The sequence below is a fragment of the Oryx dammah genome, unplaced genomic scaffold (assembly GCF_014754425.2).
Source record: "Oryx dammah isolate SB20612 unplaced genomic scaffold, SCBI_Odam_1.1 HiC_scaffold_10, whole genome shotgun sequence".
In the NCBI taxonomy this organism is placed as follows: Eukaryota; Metazoa; Chordata; class Mammalia; order Artiodactyla; family Bovidae; genus Oryx; species Oryx dammah.
This window is the reverse complement of record NW_024070194.1, coordinates 27,836,291-27,857,111: the sequence shown is the minus strand read 5'-3', so window position 1 is coordinate 27,857,111 and position 20,821 is coordinate 27,836,291.

Sequence of the window (20,821 nt, the reverse complement as noted above, 5' to 3'; positions counted from 1 at the left end):
GGGAGTTGCCCTCCCCTGGGAGAGAGCCTTGCAATCTTTTTTATGAGCAATGGGATGGAAGGAGGGAATGCTGCTCCTGGGAGGGTGTCCCTGCTGCAGAACTGAGTTCCCCTCACAGTTGCTGGATGAGTCATTCACTGGCTGTTAAGTGCAAGGTAAGAGGGGGACCCGCTCAGGAAAGACTGATGACTAAAACAAAGGCATATGGGGCAACGTGCCAATCCATGCAAATCTCTTTCTGTGTGCTTGTGTACTTAGTCACTTCAGTCGTGCTCGACTCCTTGCAACCCTACAGACTGTAGCCCGCCATGTTCCTCTGTCCATGTGACTCTCCAGGCAAGAATACTGGAGTGAGTTGCTGTGCCCTCCTCCAGAAGATCTTCCTGACCCAGGGATCGAACTGCATTATAGGTGGATTCTTTACTGCTGAGCCACTGGGGAAGATCCTGCTCTCCTGCATTCCACCCTGAAAGTCTTATATGGATTTTAAAAGATCAAGTGAGGGTCAGTCAGTTTGGAAAAGTACTGAACATGAAATCCTGCTTTTTTAATTAACAGACTATTTTAAGAGAAGTTTTAGAGCAAAAGTGAGCAGAAGGTAGAGATTTCCCCTTATACGCCCTGCCCCCTCACAAAACCACCTCCATTACCCACATCCTGCACCAGATGGTGTGTTAGTTACAACTGATGAACCTGTGTGGATATGTCCTCATCAACCAAAGGCCAGTGCTTACATTTGAGTTTGCTCTTGATGCTGTATATTCTGTGGGTTTGGATAAATGGACAGTGATGTGTATACACCATTATAGCATCATACAGAGTAGCTTCACTGCCCTAAAAATCCTCTGTGTTCTTCCCTCCCTCCTCCCACTCCCTGGCCACCCCTGATCTTTTTACCGTCTCCATAGTTCTGCCTTTTCCAGAGTGTCACATAGTTGGAATCGTACAGTCTGAAGCCTTTTCAGATTGGCCTTTTTCACTCACTAATGTGCATTTAAGATTCCTACATGTCCTTTCATGGCTGACAGCTCATGTGTCTTTATTGCTGAGCAATATTCCACTGTTTGGATGCATCACCTCTTGAACAACATCATGGTGCTTCCGAGTGTCAGAGATTATGAATAAAGTTGCTATGAACGTCCACGTGCAGGATTTTGTGTGGACATAAATTTCAGCTCCTTTGGGTAAATGTGAAAGTACGTGATTGCTGGAAATTCTGCTTTTATCTAAGAAACTGCTTCCCAGGTGAAGAACATTGGATGTAACTGCCTACCTTGCAGATTCATTCTTTCTGAGGCCAGTTGAACAATGAAACAGCACAGTCCAGTGCTGGCTGTCCAGTGGAATTTTCTTTGGTGACGGGACTGTTTTGTATCTGCTCTAATACAGTAGCCACAAGTGGGAGCTCAGCACTTGACACATGGCTTGTGTGACTGAGAAAGTGCTTGCTCACTGTAGTACACTTTAATTTCAGTGGCTGCATGTGGCTAGTGGCTCCAGTGCTGGGAGGGGAGGGTCTATTGGCTGAGATCAGAGCAGGTAGGGTGGAGGCTTGGAGAAGGCGATGGCACCCTACTCCAGTACTCTTGCCTGGAAAATCCCATGGACAGAGGAGCCTGGTAGGCTGCAGTCCATGGGGTCGCTACTAGTCGGACACGACTGAGCGACTTCACTTTCACGCATTGGAGAAGGAAATGGCAACCCACTCCAGTGTTCTTGCCTGGAGGATCCCAGGGACGGGGGAGCCTGCTGGGCCACCGTCTATGGGGTTGCACAGAGTCAGACACGACTGAAGCGACTTAGCAGCAGCAGCAGCAGGGTGGAGGCTGTGCCCAGGTGTAAGGCATGCTTCTCTCACCTCCCAGGCTCCCTGCTCTCTCCACTTTCCCCGCCTCTGGAACCAGGTGGGTGGGAGGGATCTCCCCGCTCCCGGAAGCAGGTGCCTCATCACATCCGTCTCCGAGGACGCTGTCCCTGAACCTCCCCTACCTAGCACCCACTCCAGTCCTTACTGCACGGGTTCTCAAGCATGGTTCTTGTAAACACCTGTTACTGGCACAGCTGTCCTGACCAGCAGCTCAATCCCTCCTCTTCCTGGCAGCTTCGAGCACCTGCTTCCTCTCATGCTCCACTCTTAACCCCGGGGCACCCGGCTATGTCAACAAAATCTGCAAGAATTTTTGCAGATCTGGTGCTAGGTGGACAGGGTGGGGAGCCCGTGTCTCACTGTCTGTGTTCATGTGTTTACATTTCGTATATATACATGTCGTGCATTTGTTCAGAAAAACTAGATGCACACCTCTATGTTTAGAGCATGTATTCAAAACACACACGCACAAACACTCACACTTTTAGATCAGCTGGACAGGCAGTGAATGTTTAGGAAATTTTTGCTTTGACTTCCATCTTCCCAAGGACAGAAACCAGGACTCAGACCTCCCTACTTACCAGAACTTTTCCTGTTTCAAGGTTCAACACAAGACTGAATCTAACAAAACACTTGTTGAATAAGAATTCAAAGAAACAGCAACAAAATGTTAAAACTCAAGTCAAAATTATATCTAATGTGAAATTATGCAATTGGTCTTTAAGTCTGAGTAATACTCCAGCAAAGAACCATTAACCAGAACCAAGCTGCCCTGAGTATGTTTATATCACTGCTATGAGCTGCAGCATAGTCCATCCAATAACACTAATTATTAGTGTTACTGTTCCTGGGATGACAACACCCAGATCCCTTTGGTCATTAAGGCTCATGCTTGCCCCTTGCCCAGCCTGAGTTCATGATCCTGACATCACCTGAAATTCCATCTCTGCATCTCAGATGCAGAAGCTATAGTGCTCAAGGAAGATTTCTTGCAAAATCAGTACACCTACGCCTTGCAAATTTATCTCACAAGCAGTGTTCATTTGTAATCTGTGATGAAACAGCAGCGCACAGGCACACAGAGGCCCTGATAGAAGCAGCGAGGAGGTTTATTGGCAGGCGTGGAGCTTAGTCGCAGCTTCTCAGAGTCCAGCGCTATGGGGGAGGGAGGTAGGGCGAGGAAGAGACAAGTCCTACAGGGACAGAGTGAGGGTGGGGTGGGGGGCAAGCCTTCGAAACTCCAATTCAGAACACCCGCATTTCTAGGCAGTTATTTTGGTGCAGCAGAATTGAAGGTCTGGGTGTCTGAAGGAGGCTGGGACTGAAGGAGGCTGGGGGTGGGGGTAGCGAGCATTTCTAAACCCCACCTCTGTGGTTCAGCTGAGTCTTCTCTCCAGGTATGAAGTCAGCAGACACAGTTACAGGTTCCCGAGTGCCTTTCGGTCCTGGGCTCAAAGTGATGGGGAAAAAGAAGTGGCCGCGTTGTGTCTGACTTCACAGCACACACATCTCCTTTGTGCAGTGAATCCAAGGCTGGTTTATACACTGCGGGCTTCTCAGATAAAGCACATCATTAATTATGTGGGGGTTGCTATAACCAAATGGCATCACAAATCAGAAGTGAATAAGAAGACACTGCTTCTGCTGTATTTGCCTCGGGAATTTTAATCTATCCAGAGATGGTGGAAGTAAATTATATTTGGAAACAGATTTCTAAATGGACAACGAAAAGCCCTAAGTTTACAACCAGACCCTGCAGCTTGCACTACTGATAAAACATTCTGAAATGCTCAATAATGCTGTAAAATCTCACTGAGGCAGAAGCCTCAGACTGCTCTAGAGTACTTGCTGGTAGCATCTGCCACAGCAGGAATTTTCTTAATAGAACATATAAAAATGCCCCAGGCAGGATCAAAATAAAGTAAAAAAAAAAAAAGGATATTTCCAGAAAAGAAAATGTTGAAAGCAATCATAATTATGTCTTAAAGAGAGGGTTTGATTGCTTCACCAAGTCACCCAGGGCACAGTGATTATAAAACTCATCTCTCCTCCAATCTCAGGTAAGAGGAGCCCTCTTAATAATCTAAAAAGTATTGCTGCATCTCTCCCAACCTCTGTGAATCAATGCTATTTACAACCCGAGGGTACTGCATTTCTTTTGTATCAAGGAACACTAATAATAATGTACTGTTCCATTACAAAAGAACATCTCACCGAATGGATGTTTTCTGAAGACCCAGGAAGCAGAGGAAGTTTAAAACTCATCCTGTATGACCCTCAACAAAAGAGCCTGGATCTTTACAGAGAACCAGAGTGGTCCAATACTCTGTGCTGCTCTGTTACAACAGAGTCCAGAAGAAGAGCCATAAAAGCATGAACTGGTGTGTAGCAAAAGAAGCGAGGAGAAACCCCACCAGTACATAGTTATGCATTCAAAGCTGATCTCCAGTCACGATTGTCTTTTCCTGCTGTGGATGTAAAAAGTGGTCAGGGTGTGTGTGTGTGTGTGTGTGTGTGCGTGTGTGTGTGTGCGTGCTTGTGCGCCTGTGTTAGTTATTCCGTGCTCACTGCCTTATTAAAGTTGTTTTAACAAAATCATACAGACTCGCTGGACTTTACTCCCACAATGTATTTTATTACAAGGGCACAGAACCGAGAACTATAAGCAATCTGCTAAATGAACCAGAAATTCAACTTTTTGCTTATGAGTTAAGTTATGGTGTCTATTGGTTAAAATGTGAGCTCCAAAAGCAGGTTATTTCTAGAAACAAAGCCTTAGGTTGGAGAAAATAACACTCTGGCTGAGATAAGGCAGGAGACCCATGGCTCATCATAAGAGGGGCCCACTAGCTCTCTGGACACAGCCATCGTGGGTGGGGTGTAGCCAGCTGTGTGTAGCGAACTTCTATGGACACGATGGAGCCCTTTGATAAATATCTAGAAAATGTGTCGGCCTGTTTTGAATCACAACCACTGTTAAAAATTTAAGTGTACAGGGCTTCCCCAGTGGTTCAATGGTTAAGAAATCTGCCTGCCAATGTAGGGAACATGGGTTCAATGCCTGGTCTGGGAAGATTCCACATGCCAAGGGGCAGCTGGAGCTGCTCATAGTCTGTGGAGCCTGTGAGCCACAACTACCGAAGCCTGCACACTCTAGAGCCTTTGCTCTGCAACGAGAAGGCATCACAGAGAAGACTCCACACCTCAACTAGAGAGTAACCCCTGCTCACCACAACTAGAGAAAGCCTGCATGTAGCAACAATGACCCAGTTTAGTACCCTCCGCATATTAAAGTGTGTAAACTCACTATGTGAAAAAGAAAGTCACACAGTTGTGTCCAACACTTTGTGATCCCATGAATTGTAACCTGTCCAACTCCTCTGTTCATGGAATTCTTCAGGGAAGGGAGTACTGGAGTGGATTGCCATTTCCTTCTTCAGGGTAAGGCAACCCACTCCAGTACTCCCTTGCCTGGAGAATTCACAATACATTATATTAAAAACAGCAGTAACGAATACTCAAAATTTCTTTTTAATAACTTCACTATTTTCTACTAATATCTATCCTACTGAGGTTATTTCAGTTTATTTTATCTAAAGGTAGAAATATCATATGATGATGTGCTATTTTCATCTCTTTGCAATTATACCTCAACAATGTCATGTTGTAGATTGAAACAGACTACAGAATGACACCCTGGTAACCAGAAAATTCTGTCTACTCTTACCTCTCCAGTCCTAAGAGACGAGGATGTCATTAACCATTTACCAGAACACTGCAGGTACAGCCTATCAATTTCACATCATACTTTTTAACTGGAAAAGAATTAAGTAAAAGCAAAGCTTCCATGCAATCTAATTTTGTAGGGGACTCGCCAAGTCTCTTTTCTTGCAAAAGGGAAACAGATGATTCATACTTGAACACAAAGCAAACATTATTCAATTCTGCTTACCGGGAAAATATCAGCCAACGGTATTGTTTGCTAAAGAAATTCATCAGTCAATGTTGTAGACTTAACAGAGCAAACCATAACAGGCTCCACGAATAATGGTGGCTTCCTGGGAAGTGGAAAAGTCATGACTACGAAAGTATTTGAAAAATTCCAACAGTTAAGCTGTGTAAGAAGGGCTTCCCTGGTGGCTCAGACAGAGACCCAGGTTCAATCCCTGGATTGGAAAGATCTTCTGGAGAAGGGAATGGCAATCCATTCCAGTATTCTTGCCTGGAGAATTCCATGGACAGAAGAGCCTGGCGGGCTACAGGGCATGGGGTCGCAAAGAGTCAGACACGACTGAGTGACAAACACTTTCACTTTCAAGAAGGCAATAACTACACAGGGAGTGGTCTGGCCTCAGACTCTCTAAGCCCTTGGGACATCCTCCCTGATAGGAGTCTTTCTTTGCGTGGGGGCCTTGGACCAGCCAGAGAGTAACAATGAGAAAAGGGTGGGGGCTTTGGGTCACTGCCGGGGATGCTGGAGATGAGGTCAGCCACTGGGCAGTCATGTGATGGAGCTGGCCAAGATTATGGACTCCAAGTGAGCTTCCCAGGTTGGCACTATTCCACGTACCACTCAGCGACGCTGGGAGAACAGCCCCGCTCTGTCTCCCCGGAGAAACCATGCACTCAGTACCCTCCCAGAATCTGCCAGGAGTCTCTTCTCTGGACTGATTTTAATCTGTCCTTTTGAGGTTAGAAACTGTAACCATGAGCATGACAGTGAGTTCTGTGTGTCCCGAGGTTAGTCCCAAGGGCTTCCAGACTCTTTACTTGGTGTCCAAAGTGAGGGTGGTCTGGGAATCTGTCCCCTCTAACCTCCCAGCTGGCCACCTTCACAAAGACCACCAACAGGACTGAAAAGGTGAGCATGGCTTGGGGAGAGCCATAGACTCCATCAATCCTGCTCTCAGTAGGGTGGCAGGGTGTAGAATGTGTCACTGAGAGTCAAACACTGAGGTCAGGGGAAACCTTTCTCAACCGTCTTTTCATATTCAAGATGATGTTTCAGATAATTGATCACAGAGCTCCTCAATGAATGGAAAGTGTTAAGACTCAAGAGCTCAGAAAGAAAACTTTCAAAAAGAATTAGTCGAATTGGAAACTTGGTACTTCATATTTAACACATGGTAGCTGAGTGAGTTAAAATGTGTAAGACTTCCTTTGCTGGTTTTTATTGGTTTGACTCAGGCTCAGTTTAGGTGACCTGGTAGTGATTTTGAGAGTCTGTAATAAGGAGAATGTGACCCCTTCCCCGAGGCCAGTTTCCTCGTCCACAAACCAGAGAGGAGTCCAATTTCCCCAACGGTTATTTATAAGGAAATAATGCTGTGATGGTGTATTGAAGAACCTGGCACAGAGCAAACACTCACACGTGGCAAATACTATCAGCATCACTGGGAATATCATTGCTTTGGTGGAAAACATGGACAGAGACAGGAATTTCAAACCTGAATGAATGTTTTCAACAACTATTAAGAAACAACAATTTGACTGGTCAGCTTTCTGAGCCCTGCCTCTCGAACAGGATTAATTGTCAGTTCATTGTGGACTGCAAGGAGATCAAACCAGTCAATCTTTAAGGAAATCAACCCTGAATATTCACTGGAAGGACTGAGGCTGAAGCTGAAACTCCAGTACTTTGGCCACCTGATGCAAAGAGCCGGCTCACTGGAAAAGACCCTGATGCTGGGAAAGATTGAAGGCAGAAGGAGAAGCGAGTAACAGAGGATGAGATGGTTAGATGGTACTGGACACGAAGTTGAGCAAACTGAGGGAGATAGTGAAGGACAGGGAAGGCTGGCATGCTACAGTTCATGGGGTTGCAAAGAGACGGATGCAACTTAGCAACTGGGAAACAAGCACATTGTCACTGTAAGCAGGATGCTGCAACCTGTAATTTATGAAAAACCTTTTCTGGTCCTGGACGGTGGTTCTGACATGGTACTGAGTCATCTGCTGTGCTTTTCTTCTATTGGTTATGAGATATATTTTGTGTTTGCTCTCTTATGACAACTGTGCTGTAGCCTCTCCCTATTTAGTCATAGTTTAGAGGAAAAAAAAATCATGGGAAGGAAATGTCATTGAATAGGACTGCAGCAAAATCAACTATTTTGGTAAAGATAATCCAGCTGTGTTCACATATTGTCAGACATCTGGAGAGAAGCTTAAAAAAAATCATTTGAGTCAAACCGTCGGATGTCTGGGCCTGCATGAATGCAAACGCTGCTTGCTTCTTTGCAAATCTCTGACTAAATCTTTAAATTTTCAGCCTGATGTTGTGGAGGTATGGGGGCAGCTATAGAGAGAAATAAATGAAAACTCGCATCTCCTTTGGTGGACAGGAGCATGTTACATGCCGTTCACACGCTGAGCTAAATGTGATGCAATTTCACAATTAAAGACTGTCCCAAGGGTTGGTTCCATCCTATTTCCTCACCATTCCAAACAATATGCTTCCTCTACCTGTGAACTCATGCAGGCAAAGTCACTTGGAAACCAGAGACCAGAGGGAAGCCAACATTTGTCTGAAAAAGTAAAGGAGAGGAAAAAGGCTGTATTTTCTACCCTATAAAGGAACATGCTAGACTTGAGAACCTGTCATTCTGGTTTATAGTCTCTAGCAATGTGACCTGCTCACAAGTGAAAATCAAGTTAAAATATTCAAGGATTGACAGAAACAAAAACCAGGAGATAAATATTCAAAATCAAAGTAAAGCCATTGAACTTCGCACCACCGACAGTTCAGAGCAATGCTCACTGAGATGCGTTCTTCAGATGCACCCAGTCGCTGTGTCAAGTCAACACGAGCAGAACATTTACAGAGAGGCGCCCGTGCCACCCAGTGTGGTGACGGAGCCTCCCTCCCCAAGTGTAGTCATCTTTAAGACAGTAAAAGGATAACTTCATCATACTGAGTACATTTTGCTATGAAATATTGAGCATGTTTGTATGGAGGGAATATAGCAGACGTTTATAAAAAGATAACCAGGTTTGATTCCCACTTGCCCCTTGCCACTCTCACACCTCCCTGGAAAGTTTTCTGTTTAAATGCATAATTCCAACAGAAATTCTATTCTTGAATGCTCTGATAAAAATTGGAAAGCCGCAGGTTAGCTAGTCTCATAGAATCAAAACACAGACTCTCCAACAAACCCCTTCCTCATTCCCAGAGGGATGGAAAAACACACAATTCGCTATCCCTTCCATCTTTCTCTCTGTCTGATCAAAGTCCCTGCTGACGGTCACCTGGGATGTTCAAACACAGCCTCTAAATGTGTAGGCACATGAAACTCGCACACACGTTTGAAGGTCTCTGCACACATGCAGGACTTGCTTAATAAAGGATCCAAATTCAACATTTTCAGACTCTTAGTTTATTAAACAGGGAAAATGTAAAATGCATGACCTGGATAAAAGAGCCATTCTCCTTATTGGGCTTCTTTGTTCTCAGTGAAAATTAGTTTGGTAACAGCTCCGAGTCCACAGCTGGTGGTGAGACCCGCCCCTCCACCATTGGTGGATACTGGCAAGAGGGTCTCCTCTGCTTGGGAGGGGGCCTGGGCTCAGGGAGCGGGAAGACTGAATTGCTTCTCCTCCAGGGAACAGTGGATACATCAAGTTAGTTAGTGGACTGTTAATAAAGCTGGATCCCCGAGACCTCATGGTCCAGCTGGTGGCTCTAACCTCAATGCCGAGATCCAGGGAAGCTGTTGGTGTTCACATTTGCCCATATCAATTAACCTTCTCGAGTGTTACTCCCTACTCAGGGACAAAATGTTATGTGCACAGGCAAAATGAGGGCTTGGCCAGGCCCTCAGTGGTGATAAAAACCCAGCATATTCTGATCAACAGCCCACCTCTGGATGGTCATTTCTTAACTGAATTATAGGGAGGCATTAACCTCTCTTCTCCTCTGAGCTGAAAATGGCCAGGAACATGCTCCAAAAACTCACTCTGGACTCCATGTGGAGGGTAGAGAGATCACCTCCTGAATATCTCACCTGGAAACTAACCTATTGGGCCTTAGAACACATCATATTCTGCTCGGCCACCTGACTGCAGCAGGGCTTTCCCCATCCACTGGGCACTTTCTCCCCAATACCAATCAGGGCCCCCACATGCCAAGTTTCCCAGAAACTAACAGCCCCTTAACTCCGTTACCTTAACCATAAGCTTTTGGGCACAGTGACATTAGAATGGAAAATTAATTGTTCAGGGGAGGGTCACTGCCATGGGCTTATAGTGAGAAAGGCTCAAGTTCAAATCTTCGAATTGTCCTTTCCCCTTTGACCAAGATTGCTGCAATGTTCCCCTCAAATGGACCAAACTCTGAGCAAATTTCTTTCTGACTATGGGCTCCCGACCTCTATTTCCTTAGAGCATCTCCTTAGAAACCTTGTTACTATAAACTCCTCCTCTGTCCCTTTGACAGAACAGGAATAACTTTACCAAGGACCTGAAATGAATCACTGAAGGAGACTGGTCGGCTTGGTCTCTGTGGGCAGAAGGCACCTAACTCTCACAAGGGACAATTAGCACACCCAGGTGGTCTACTCACAATGCCCACTTAGCCCCAGAGCTCTCCAGGACCCTGCCACCACCCCCGCTATTGTTCCAGCAGAGTTAAATTCAAATCTCTCTCCTCTATTACAAGAGTCTCGAATAAAGTCTCCCTTGCCTGTTTCACTCGCCTGGTGCAATTTTCTCTTTTGGTTCTGGTGCTGTGACTCAGACAGGACAGGACTCATTACTGGATCCAAGTTCTCTCACCCAGGACCTGGGCTGCATCCCTGGAGCCTCTGTTTTCCCTCCTGACTGAGCGCGATCCACTGACGAGTCTGAATCCTGGTCCAGTGACCCGGACGGCAGTCCGTTTGAGGCATGGGCAGGACAGTTTTGATTCTCAGGATTCTGAGCTCACTCCTGGGGTGGGTTAGAGTCTCAGGTGTATTTGCTTGAGAAGAACCACTGGTTTAGAAATGGGAACTGCTCACTGAGCTCTCACAGGGCTGAACTTTGGTGCTTGGTGCTTTTGTTGTTTTGTTCAGTCCCCAAGTTGCGTTCAACTCTTTGCCACTCCATGGACTGGGATTTAGCAGATGCTGTTCCAGGCAGAGAGCATTCAGATTGTCTTCACTGCTGTTCCTCTGGTGCCCCACAGGGACTCTGACAGCCTTCTGACAGCCTCCTCTGCAGACTCTGCGTCATTTTGATGGTACCAGATGCCCACTTCCCTGCTCTTTGGCATGGTTCTGCTGAGACTAATCTGACGTCAATAGAGAAAGGGCAGGGAGACAGCAAAGGACAGATTGGTTCTACTCCAGGTTTGTGGAAGGTCAGGATCACTGTGAGGAGGGAGGACGGAGCGGAAGCCGGGGGCCTGCTGGGTGGGGCGCTCACTGCAGGAAAACCGTTACAGGACTCGGGCCGGTGGGGTAAGGGAGGGAGAGACAGATGGGTCCCTGATGTGCCCAGATGTGCTCCCAGATGATGGGGAGAGAGGACTGAGTGGGGTGCCCGGAGCCCTGGACTCAGAAGGGAGAAGGTAGGGCAGACTCTCGGAACAAATGTGCTTGGCAACCTGGCAGGACACCTAGGTTATAGTAGTAGTAGTTTAATTGCTACATACCGTCCAACTCTTTTCAACCCCGTGGACTGTAACCCGCCAGGCTCCTCTGTCCATGGGATTTCCCAGATAAGAATACTGGAGTGGGTTGCCATTCCCTTCTCCAGGGGATCTTCCTGACCCAGGGATCGAACCTGGGTTTCCTGCATTGGTAGGTGGGTTCTTTACCGACTGAGGCAACAGCCCGATATTATGGCTACTTAAAGTAATCTCCTTGCTTTCAGAATATAGATTCAGAAAAAGATTAGAGACTCCTTAGAATGAGGACTGTTGGGTCCTCTGATTTAACAAACAGGTAAGAATGAATTATTTTTCAGAATCTCAACTTTTGGTATACATGTGTCTCTTTCACCTTTGAAGATCATTCCTTCCCCTTTGAGGACTCCAAGGAAATCCCAGCCATGCAAGTGCCTGGGCAGGACCTTCATGTGTTACTTTGAAGGATTCAGAGTGGTGTCTGAATCACCGAGCTCTCAGGGCATGTCTGTCTTTATGAGCCCTCGGTGGAAATGAAAGCAGAATTTCAACTGAAAAGTTCTAATCTGTAACGAGATTTCAGGAAGGCTGATGGAGGAGAGCATTTATCAGCTGGCCTTCCAAAGCCGCAGCACTCCTAGGTTAGTTTCAGATTTATTCACTAATCCGGCTAACACCTATTCCTTGACAATTTTCTCATCAAAAAGCCTCACTGTCACTCAATAATTTCAAGCATGTGCGAGTGCCACCCTGGAGCCCGAACCGGGAGTATGAACAGTGGCAATCCTTTTGTCAACTCAATTTTTAATGGGGTCTTAATTTTTCATGGACTTTGCCATGGGGTTTTGCCTTGACTCCTTGGCCCTGGGAGCTCACACAGCCTTCTAGCGCTCTGGGCCGCAAAGTGCTGAGTGATCCCTCTCTCTTCGCTCGCTAGGCAAGTGTAAAGAGCATCTGAGCTCGTTCCATCAGATTCCTCTGCAAACAGCACACGTCTCCGGCAGGGACGATTCCAGGTCAGCGCACAGGTTAAGTGAACAAACTCACAAATGCAGAAATGACACAGGAGGACAAGACACCGATTCCAGAGGGCGGCAGTTTACAGGGGAGGTAATCAAGCCCCCGGCCCTGCATGACCTTTCCCCGCCGGGGCTTCTGCCTCTCCCAGGCATCCATCTGGACCGGCCCTGGGAGGGTCATGTCCCCTTTGCCTGGAGCCCGTGGCTCCTAAGAGGACCATTTGGGGAGACACCTTCTCACCGGGCCTTCAGTCTCCTTTCAGAGGAAAGAAAGTCACTTCTAATTTCCTATAGAGACATTCTACAGAGGCTCTGTCCCAGTGCTGGCGTGTCAAGTTCTGACAGTCAATATGTTATTTTTCAATGAACTAATGTAGTTCATTAACCTTGCACAACTGTCAATTCAGAGAGAGTGCTGGAAAGCTTTGCTTTTCTTCATACCCTTTTTAATTGCAAGAAAACCAAACCGGGGGCGGGGGGAACGTGGGGGGTGCTGTATGCAAGGCTGTCTTCCTTCCTGATTCAGAATTCCAGACCAAGGGATTTTGTATTTGTTAATCCAATTTGCTTCTGAAATTGCCAATATTTTTACAAGACATTTTGCATAAAATTGGAAAGGTGGGGTGGGTGGTATCACACTCATTTTTTTTTTTTTTAAGTTTGAATTTAGATGCGTGTGTCTACAAATACAGCCCAGTTCTGTGTTAGAGACAGGGTCCTCGGTGAATTCTCACAGGGAATGTCTCTGGGAACAGGTGCAAACAGACTGGTGCAGGATACTTCCTGTCAGGGTATCCGTGGAAGGGGTTCCCCCAATGGTCCACCGTGACTATCCCCCGAGGTCTGCTGACTCCTTGCAGCCAAGTTCAGCCCCCACTGCCCCCTCGCCCATGGCCAGACCTCTCTCTCCCAGAGAGCCAGCTTGGCTTCTTCTCAGGGGTCCCTGGGGCCCCCATGCAACCTGTGCCTTTCCTACAGGGCCTCCTCCCATCCCGTGCCTGGGGACACCTCTGTTTACACAGGACATTGGCTGTCTGGCCTCTAGAATCCCAGCAGGCTCTGTCCCCACATACAGACCAGGTTGCTCCCAAGGCAGGTGAATCTAGGGATTTGGGGCCCCATACTGCATCCCTTCAAGGCAAAACTGGGACTCAGACACCCTGGCCATTCCAATAAGGCCAGGCTTGTTGGAGTAGCCATCATGATCACCATTCTTGTCGTCATCACCATCATCACCAACAGTCAGAGTTCTGAGGCCACTCCTCCAAGGGGAGGAGTGCAGATCACTGAGGGGCACGTGGGGCCAGAGGACCGTGGTGCCGACCCTGACGTGGCTTCTTCCATCGCTGCCACCGTCACATCACTGCCACTGCCATCACCAACCTCACCACCACGACTGCCACCTCCACCGTCACCTCACTGCTGCCATTGTCCCCGCCATCAGCACCATTATGCTGTCAGTCTCCAAGGTACTCAGAGAAGCTGGACTGCAGTGGCCACGGCTGCAGAGTCTGTAAAGACTAATTGTTTCTCGACGAGCCGCATGGTGACTGCAACAAGGGAGGCCGGTCCACGAACTCCATGTAGGTACCAATAGCTTTCAAATGACTGTTTCGGCAGAGACTGTAAACATTTGTTTGCCTTCTTTTAAAGAAAATTCACGCTCTGAAAGAGGAACTCTGGTACAAAGAGCCTCTTGCCAGTCAGTAATTTTCTGACAAATTAAAACACCGATTTTCCTTTGTGTGGTGAGTTTCCATTTATTACCCTATTGTGAATCCAGGCTTCTCCTTCTCTGGGTGTTAACTTGCTCACTCTTAGGAGAAGTTTTCCTATTATTCTTGGAAGTGTCGCTTCATTTAAAGAACAACTGTGTCTTCACATAAGTATATATAATCACACCAATAGAACATGCAACACACAGGGCACAATTCCTGCCTGAGGACACCTGGAGAAAGTTCCTCAGAGACCTCGTCTCAGGAGCTGCCTCCCCCGGAATCTTGTCTTCTGTAGATGCACAAGCTCTTTGTGCATCCATTTTGCTCAAGGCTGTCTTTAGTATTCCAAAGTCCATTAATTTACATTATGGTGACTTAAAAAAAATAATATAGCTGAGCACCTTCAGCAGAGTTTCTCAGCTGAGCACTCTTGACCATCTGGCTAGGCCATTCTTTGTTGTGGGGGCTGCCTTGAGCTCCTAGGAAGCTTAGCAGTATCCCTGGTCTCTACCCACTCGATGCCAGTAGCACACTTCCCCAAGGTGACAACCAAGAATGTTCTCAGAGATTGCTAAACAATCCCTGGTTGAGGCGGGGGGTGGGGGGTGTAACATCAGCTCTTGAGAACCTGACCTACAGTAAAACCTCACATTCGTACATAACTTGGTGATTTTACAACAGCCAAATGATGATTTTTATACACACATTATCAACACATTCTACTTGGAAGTGGGAAGGTCCATCCATCCTTAAAGTCCAGAGGTGGTGAAGTCAACACATATGTTGGGCAGCTGGTTCCTGAGGGTTTTCCAGGTAAGGGATGTTAAAGCCATCCAACTATCCATTTATCCATCCATCCATCCATCCATCCCTATCTCTCCATTCATCCACCCATCCTTTATCCATTCATCCAATCATCAAGCCATCCGTGCATTCATCACTCATCCATCCATTCATCCTTCACTCATCCATCCTTCACCCATTCACCCATCATCCATTCATCAATTCATTTATCTCTCATCCATCCATCCATCCATCCATCCTTCACTCATCAATCACCTGTTCATCTATCCATTCATCCCTAATCCACCTATCCATCCTTCATCCACACATGTCTGTTTGGCTACTTCACACCTGCCAGGGCTCATGCTTCAGATGAAATTTAGGACTAAATACAGCTCTTGAGGAAGTAACTCACAGTTGAGCACAGTGGCTATCTGAGAGATGGTACCATCCCAGAGAACAGTTTTGGAAATATAAGGGCATATTCTGGTTATCCCACGTCTGGTTGCTCTGAGCCATTTGTGGGCAAGGACTTGGATGTCAAGGTGTTCTGCAAAGCCTGAGAAGTTCTGTTTGTGCTTAGTGGTATGGCCCACCCACTGTCATATCCTACAAGTCTAGAATTATTTGAGACTAGAGTTTAATTTTACATATAAGCATCCCTGGTTTGGCAGGGTTTTAAACTACATTGAATTTTTCAGGAGTGAAATTGCCAAAGAAACAGAAGGAAGGCTGTCCTTTGGGTTTTCAGAACTTTCCAAGAGTTTGTCGCCATCAGAAAATCAACATGGAGCTGAGGCCCTTGTGTCAACCATCAAACATGGCCGTGTCCAGAAACAATGGCCCTTGTCACCCTCCCAGGGGCTCCACAAACAAGTCCCAGGCCCCTCGCCTCACCTTCTCTACCTCCTGAGGGTCTGATGCAGACTTGTCATTGACTGGAAACTTCTTTACAATGTTTGAGTGGATGGAACATTAGAGAGGGTCAGGTAGCCCTGGGGCTGGAAACTTCCACCAGCTGGAGAGGAAAGGAAGCCTTGTAGGTGCCTGGTGGGCAGAGGGTAGAGGCTGTACGAGAAGCCTAAGGAAGGGTGAGGCCCAGCTTCTCTCAGAGAAAAGACTTCCTTGCCACAAGCAGAGAGCTTATTTGGGGGAAAATGATGAAAAATCTACAGTGTATATTCTGAGCCCATCACCAATCTGCCTTTCCCAATTATGCAAAATAAACGTTTCCCTGAACATGGTCACTGCTGAGACCACTGCCTCCAGTGCTAAATGCTGGCCTGGCCTCTCGGGGCCCCACCTTCTGCTTCCACCACCTTGGGGTGTCAGGACCACTCTGGCTCAAGGATCTTTTTGGAGTGAGCGGGGGCAGGGTGTGCTGTGGCCAGGGTCTGTCCCAGAACTCTTTCTCACAACCACATGAGGGCTGGATGACACCTAAACTCGAGAGGCCCGGAGGGAGGTTGTGGCTGATCTGGTGGGTGATTCTGAATGAATGTGTGATGCCCTGGTGAAGACAGGGTCCTCAGGGGGCAGATGAAGAAGACAGCGCAGCTGAAGCCCTGAACATACTCTAGCCACAGGCCAGGCCTGCAGAGGGGGTCCTCACCTGAAGATGGATCCTTCCCTGCAAAGTCCCCGGCGGGGGTGGAAACCAGGTGCCTGGCCGGTTAGCCCCTGGCTGTAACCACAAGCAGGGTCATTCCCATGAGAGTTGTAGGACCATATGCAGGCCACTTGAATGGACTTTTCTATGTTTCAGACTGCATCCCACAATCCCATTAAGGGAGACAGATAAATTGCTTGGCTTTTAAATAATAGAAACAAGCTTATAGTCTGCACAGGTGTTTCCCTGGACCTGGCCCCACATGGGCACCCCATGAAGCCAGGGCTATTAGCATCCACATTGAGATGGATACTGAACAAGGGTGGATCCAGCTACTAGCCCAGGACTTCACGGCGAGCAGGATGGGAGGGGTATGAACACAGACACCACAGGCTGCCACCCTGTCTGGCTCTCTCCTCTCCCACCCTGCCCCTCCAAAGTGAAATCTGAGTTCCCTCACTGTGAACCTGGCTCTCCAACCCCCACTAACGGCACGATCCCACCCCTGAAAGATGAATGCTTCAACCTGACAATTTCAAGAACTATAAATTGTTCGTGTTCCTAGATATCAAATGATGACATTAAAATTACTTAATTTAATATCCTCAATATACTCTTTCATTGCTTTTTACCCCCCTCTTCCTTTCAAAAGTCTTACAGCTTGTTATAAACTGGGATAATTACTTCCCAGTAAGTTAGATCTTCACTTCTTCATTTGCTTCTTAATAAAACCCTTTTCTATACAGTTAGCTTGGGAGAGGACACATCGTGAGTTAAACTTGAAGATGTTGCAGGATTAAATTAAATGCCAGCTCTGTGTTTGATGCCATGTGTTATGACAGAAGAAAGTGAGTTGCAGCTGGGAGCTGGGGTGTGAATAGATGGAGGGGAAGAATGGAAAGAAACAAGAGTTCCTGGATTTTCTCTTTCCATCACACCCTATCCTCCCTCTGTCTTGTCTGCTTCCTCAGGTCTCTCCTCCTGAATCACGTACCATGGATGCATGACAAGCAAAGCTTTCGCACGTATCAAAAGAACGTAGCTGAGGATTAATTGTGAACAAAGAGCCAAGCAACACCCCTGATTTCCCTGCCTTCCTTCATGGGGAAGGTGGAAAACCCTTCCACAACCGCGGAAATTTGGAAATGGAATACATCAGCACACACACACAGCAAGCCCACCCGGTAAGATGCTTCAACAACCATCTCTACCTTTGAGATTCATTAACCAAGGCGACTTATTGAGCCTGCCCCAGAATGCATTATTCACAGGAGAAGAGCTGCGTTGATAAATATGGAAACCTTGCCTATTCTGCAGGGTGTGAGTGCTTTTACATAAACTCCCACTAGGATTAGCAATCTTTTCAGAAATCAAACGACACACGTAAAGCTACTTAAAGTCTGGCTTTTCTTCTCCATCAGGCAGTGTAAGGGAATCTCTAAATGAGGAACTAAGATCCATTACAGGCCAGTGGAATCAGGCATCATCTTGTATAATTTTCCGACACATGAGATTAATTCCAAAGATGCCTGGAGCTCAATGTGTAAATTCATCCACTGGTTTGCAGGCTCAGCCTGGCAGGACGAAGAGCTGTGCATTTGATTGCAACCTGGGCACAAAACAGTAACAGCCACAGAGCTCTAAGTGGGGCCTGAGCTGGTGACAAACAAATAAACAAACGGCACTAGATGTCCAAGGGTGCCTGGTCATTGGGCCAGGGCCAGGGCAATTTTCTGGAGGATGCAAAATGAGTGTATGTTAGGCTGATGATCGAATTTACATTTTTTTAAGTGAACTTAAGTGTTGGGCAATTATCTGGATAATTAATTTTCAAATGGCTTCTGCCTAAATCATCTAAGTGCCCGTTAGTGAGGGAGAGGCTAGAGGAGGAGGTCAGGTCTTGGGACAAGCAGCAGTGGAAGACCTGGTCACTCGGGGGTGAGTCTCTTCTGAGGATGGACCCTTGGGAGAACAGACCAGCCTGGAGGCTAGAGGTGGTGGTGGGCGGGGAGGGCTGGGGCAGGAGCTCCCGTCACCGGCTCAGGCCAGGTCCTTCCCAGGAACTGTCCTTGTGATAGAAGCCTTGGCCAGGAGACACACATATGTCCCTCTGATCCTCCAGTGATACAGTCATGTTTCAGAGGTTAGGGGCTGGTACAAACCACACTCCATCGCAGGGGAAACTGACTTACTTGAGCACCAGGGGTGTTTGGGGACAGGCCCTGTGCTCCATCCTTTGCCTGGGATGACGGGCTGGGGGTAGGTCTCTGCTTTGGGTTCAGGCCTGTGTGTGTGCATTCTTGGGTCTTGTTTAGGCTTCCTGGGAAACACCAGTTCCCCATTCCCACTGGTCTAGAGTTTGAAGCTCAGGGTCTCACAAAGCCCCAGTCCTGACGGTGGAGGAGGGGGGGAAGTGTGACCCTATGGAAACTTGGGGTCTTACAAAGGCCCAGTTCTGGGGAGGGTGGTGACCGCATGAATGGAGCTCATACAGAGATAGTCCTGACTCACAGACCCAGGTTCAACATTAACAAACATGGCCACAGAGGACTATTTTGGAAAGCATCCAAGATTTCAGTAAGACACTCTCAGTCATAATGGCATCATCGTCAACACTGTAGAAATTAACACACCCTGGTTTCCCAGTCTAAATAGGGGGGTGGGTCAGTCAATGACCAGCCCTACTGCAAACTGCTCACCCCTCAAAACAAAGCCTAAACAGTTTCTGCCCTTTAATGGCAGGGACACTAAATAAAGCATATTCTGAACTGATTAGAGAAATTGCTTCATAAACTATTATGGAGTACCATAGAATCTAGGCAGCTCTTAAAAATGGGTGTCAAAAACTATGTGCAACATGGGAAATAGCCACAGTCAATAGATGAGTTGGGGCAAACCAAAATGGTGTGGAATAATTTCACTTTTGTAGGTTTAATGAAAAAGCCTAGAAAAGATATCTGTAGATCAAACTATCACTGGTGATTTTACATTCTTAATTCTTATCCATTTTTATTAAAATTTTCTACCATCGATATATATTACTATTAAAATAAGTTTTAGAAAGCAATAAAAGTTGTTGTAATCCTTCCTTTTCCTCTTATTAGGAGACTGTGAAAAATTATCATTTAAGAAAGATGGACTTTAAGTTCAATTAAGAAGTCTTTGCCAGGTCACATGAGATGGAGCCTGGGACTCAGAAGGCAGGATGGAGGATCCTTATTAGCAGAGGGACCTGGGGGACAGGCAGTGTAAAGACTAGCTGCTCAGAGAGCTGGGAGAAAACTGAGAACTGAAGGGCATGTAAATGAATGGCTTTAATTTCTGCCTTCCTTGGGTTTGGTGGCAGCCTGCCCGGCCATCCATACTGACCTTTGCTGCCAGGTCCTTCCCTCAGGGGAGATGAGTGTGCCAGACTGCAGGCCTCTGAGGACAGCCTTGGCTGAGGTTAAAACTCAGGGGCCCCTCAAGGCGATCAATATTAAGCCTGGATGTCCCCCAGCCCCCGTGCAGGCCACCACTGTAGGCAGATGCCATCCTGATCCCACTGGCTTCCCAGGAGGCTGTGTGTGAAATGACAGAAGTTAATGAGAACCCAGGTTTTTAAAAATGGTGGGGAAAACCATTGCATATTCACGACCCAGCAGACCTTTCACATGACCTGCTGCATAATCAAGTCACCGCGGCTGTCTCTCAATGAAAATTTAAATATTTCAGGGCTTTTTGATTACATTTGTGTGTGTGTGTGTGTGTATGCTGTTGTTGTTATTATTATTGCTATTTCTCCATCACTAAACTCAAAGATTGACCTAAAAAAAAAAGACAATGGCCTTTTCAGAGTACCAAAAAAAAAAAAAAAACCCAACAACAAAAAAACACCCTTGGATGTGTGTGGAGTGCCTATTTGTATATTCATTAAGCAGAGCTGCACATGCATACAGGGAAAGCTCACCCTAACGAGGTTCAGCACAATCATGGTCTCCAAGGCTCGGCTATTTGAGCCAGTTCCTCCCAGCAGCACAGTGATAACGCAGGACTGACTATCCCTCCAGCTCCTATAGCAGCTCAGAGATGCCTTTGTCCTTTTAAAGCACCCATTATCATCCCAGAGAACACAATAGGTGTTTATTGTATGGAACCCCCAACACAAATGGAAATAAAAAACACATTCTGGAGGAGATTAGAGGCGCCTGCGACGTGATGTATGATTAACTGTGTTCTGTCGGG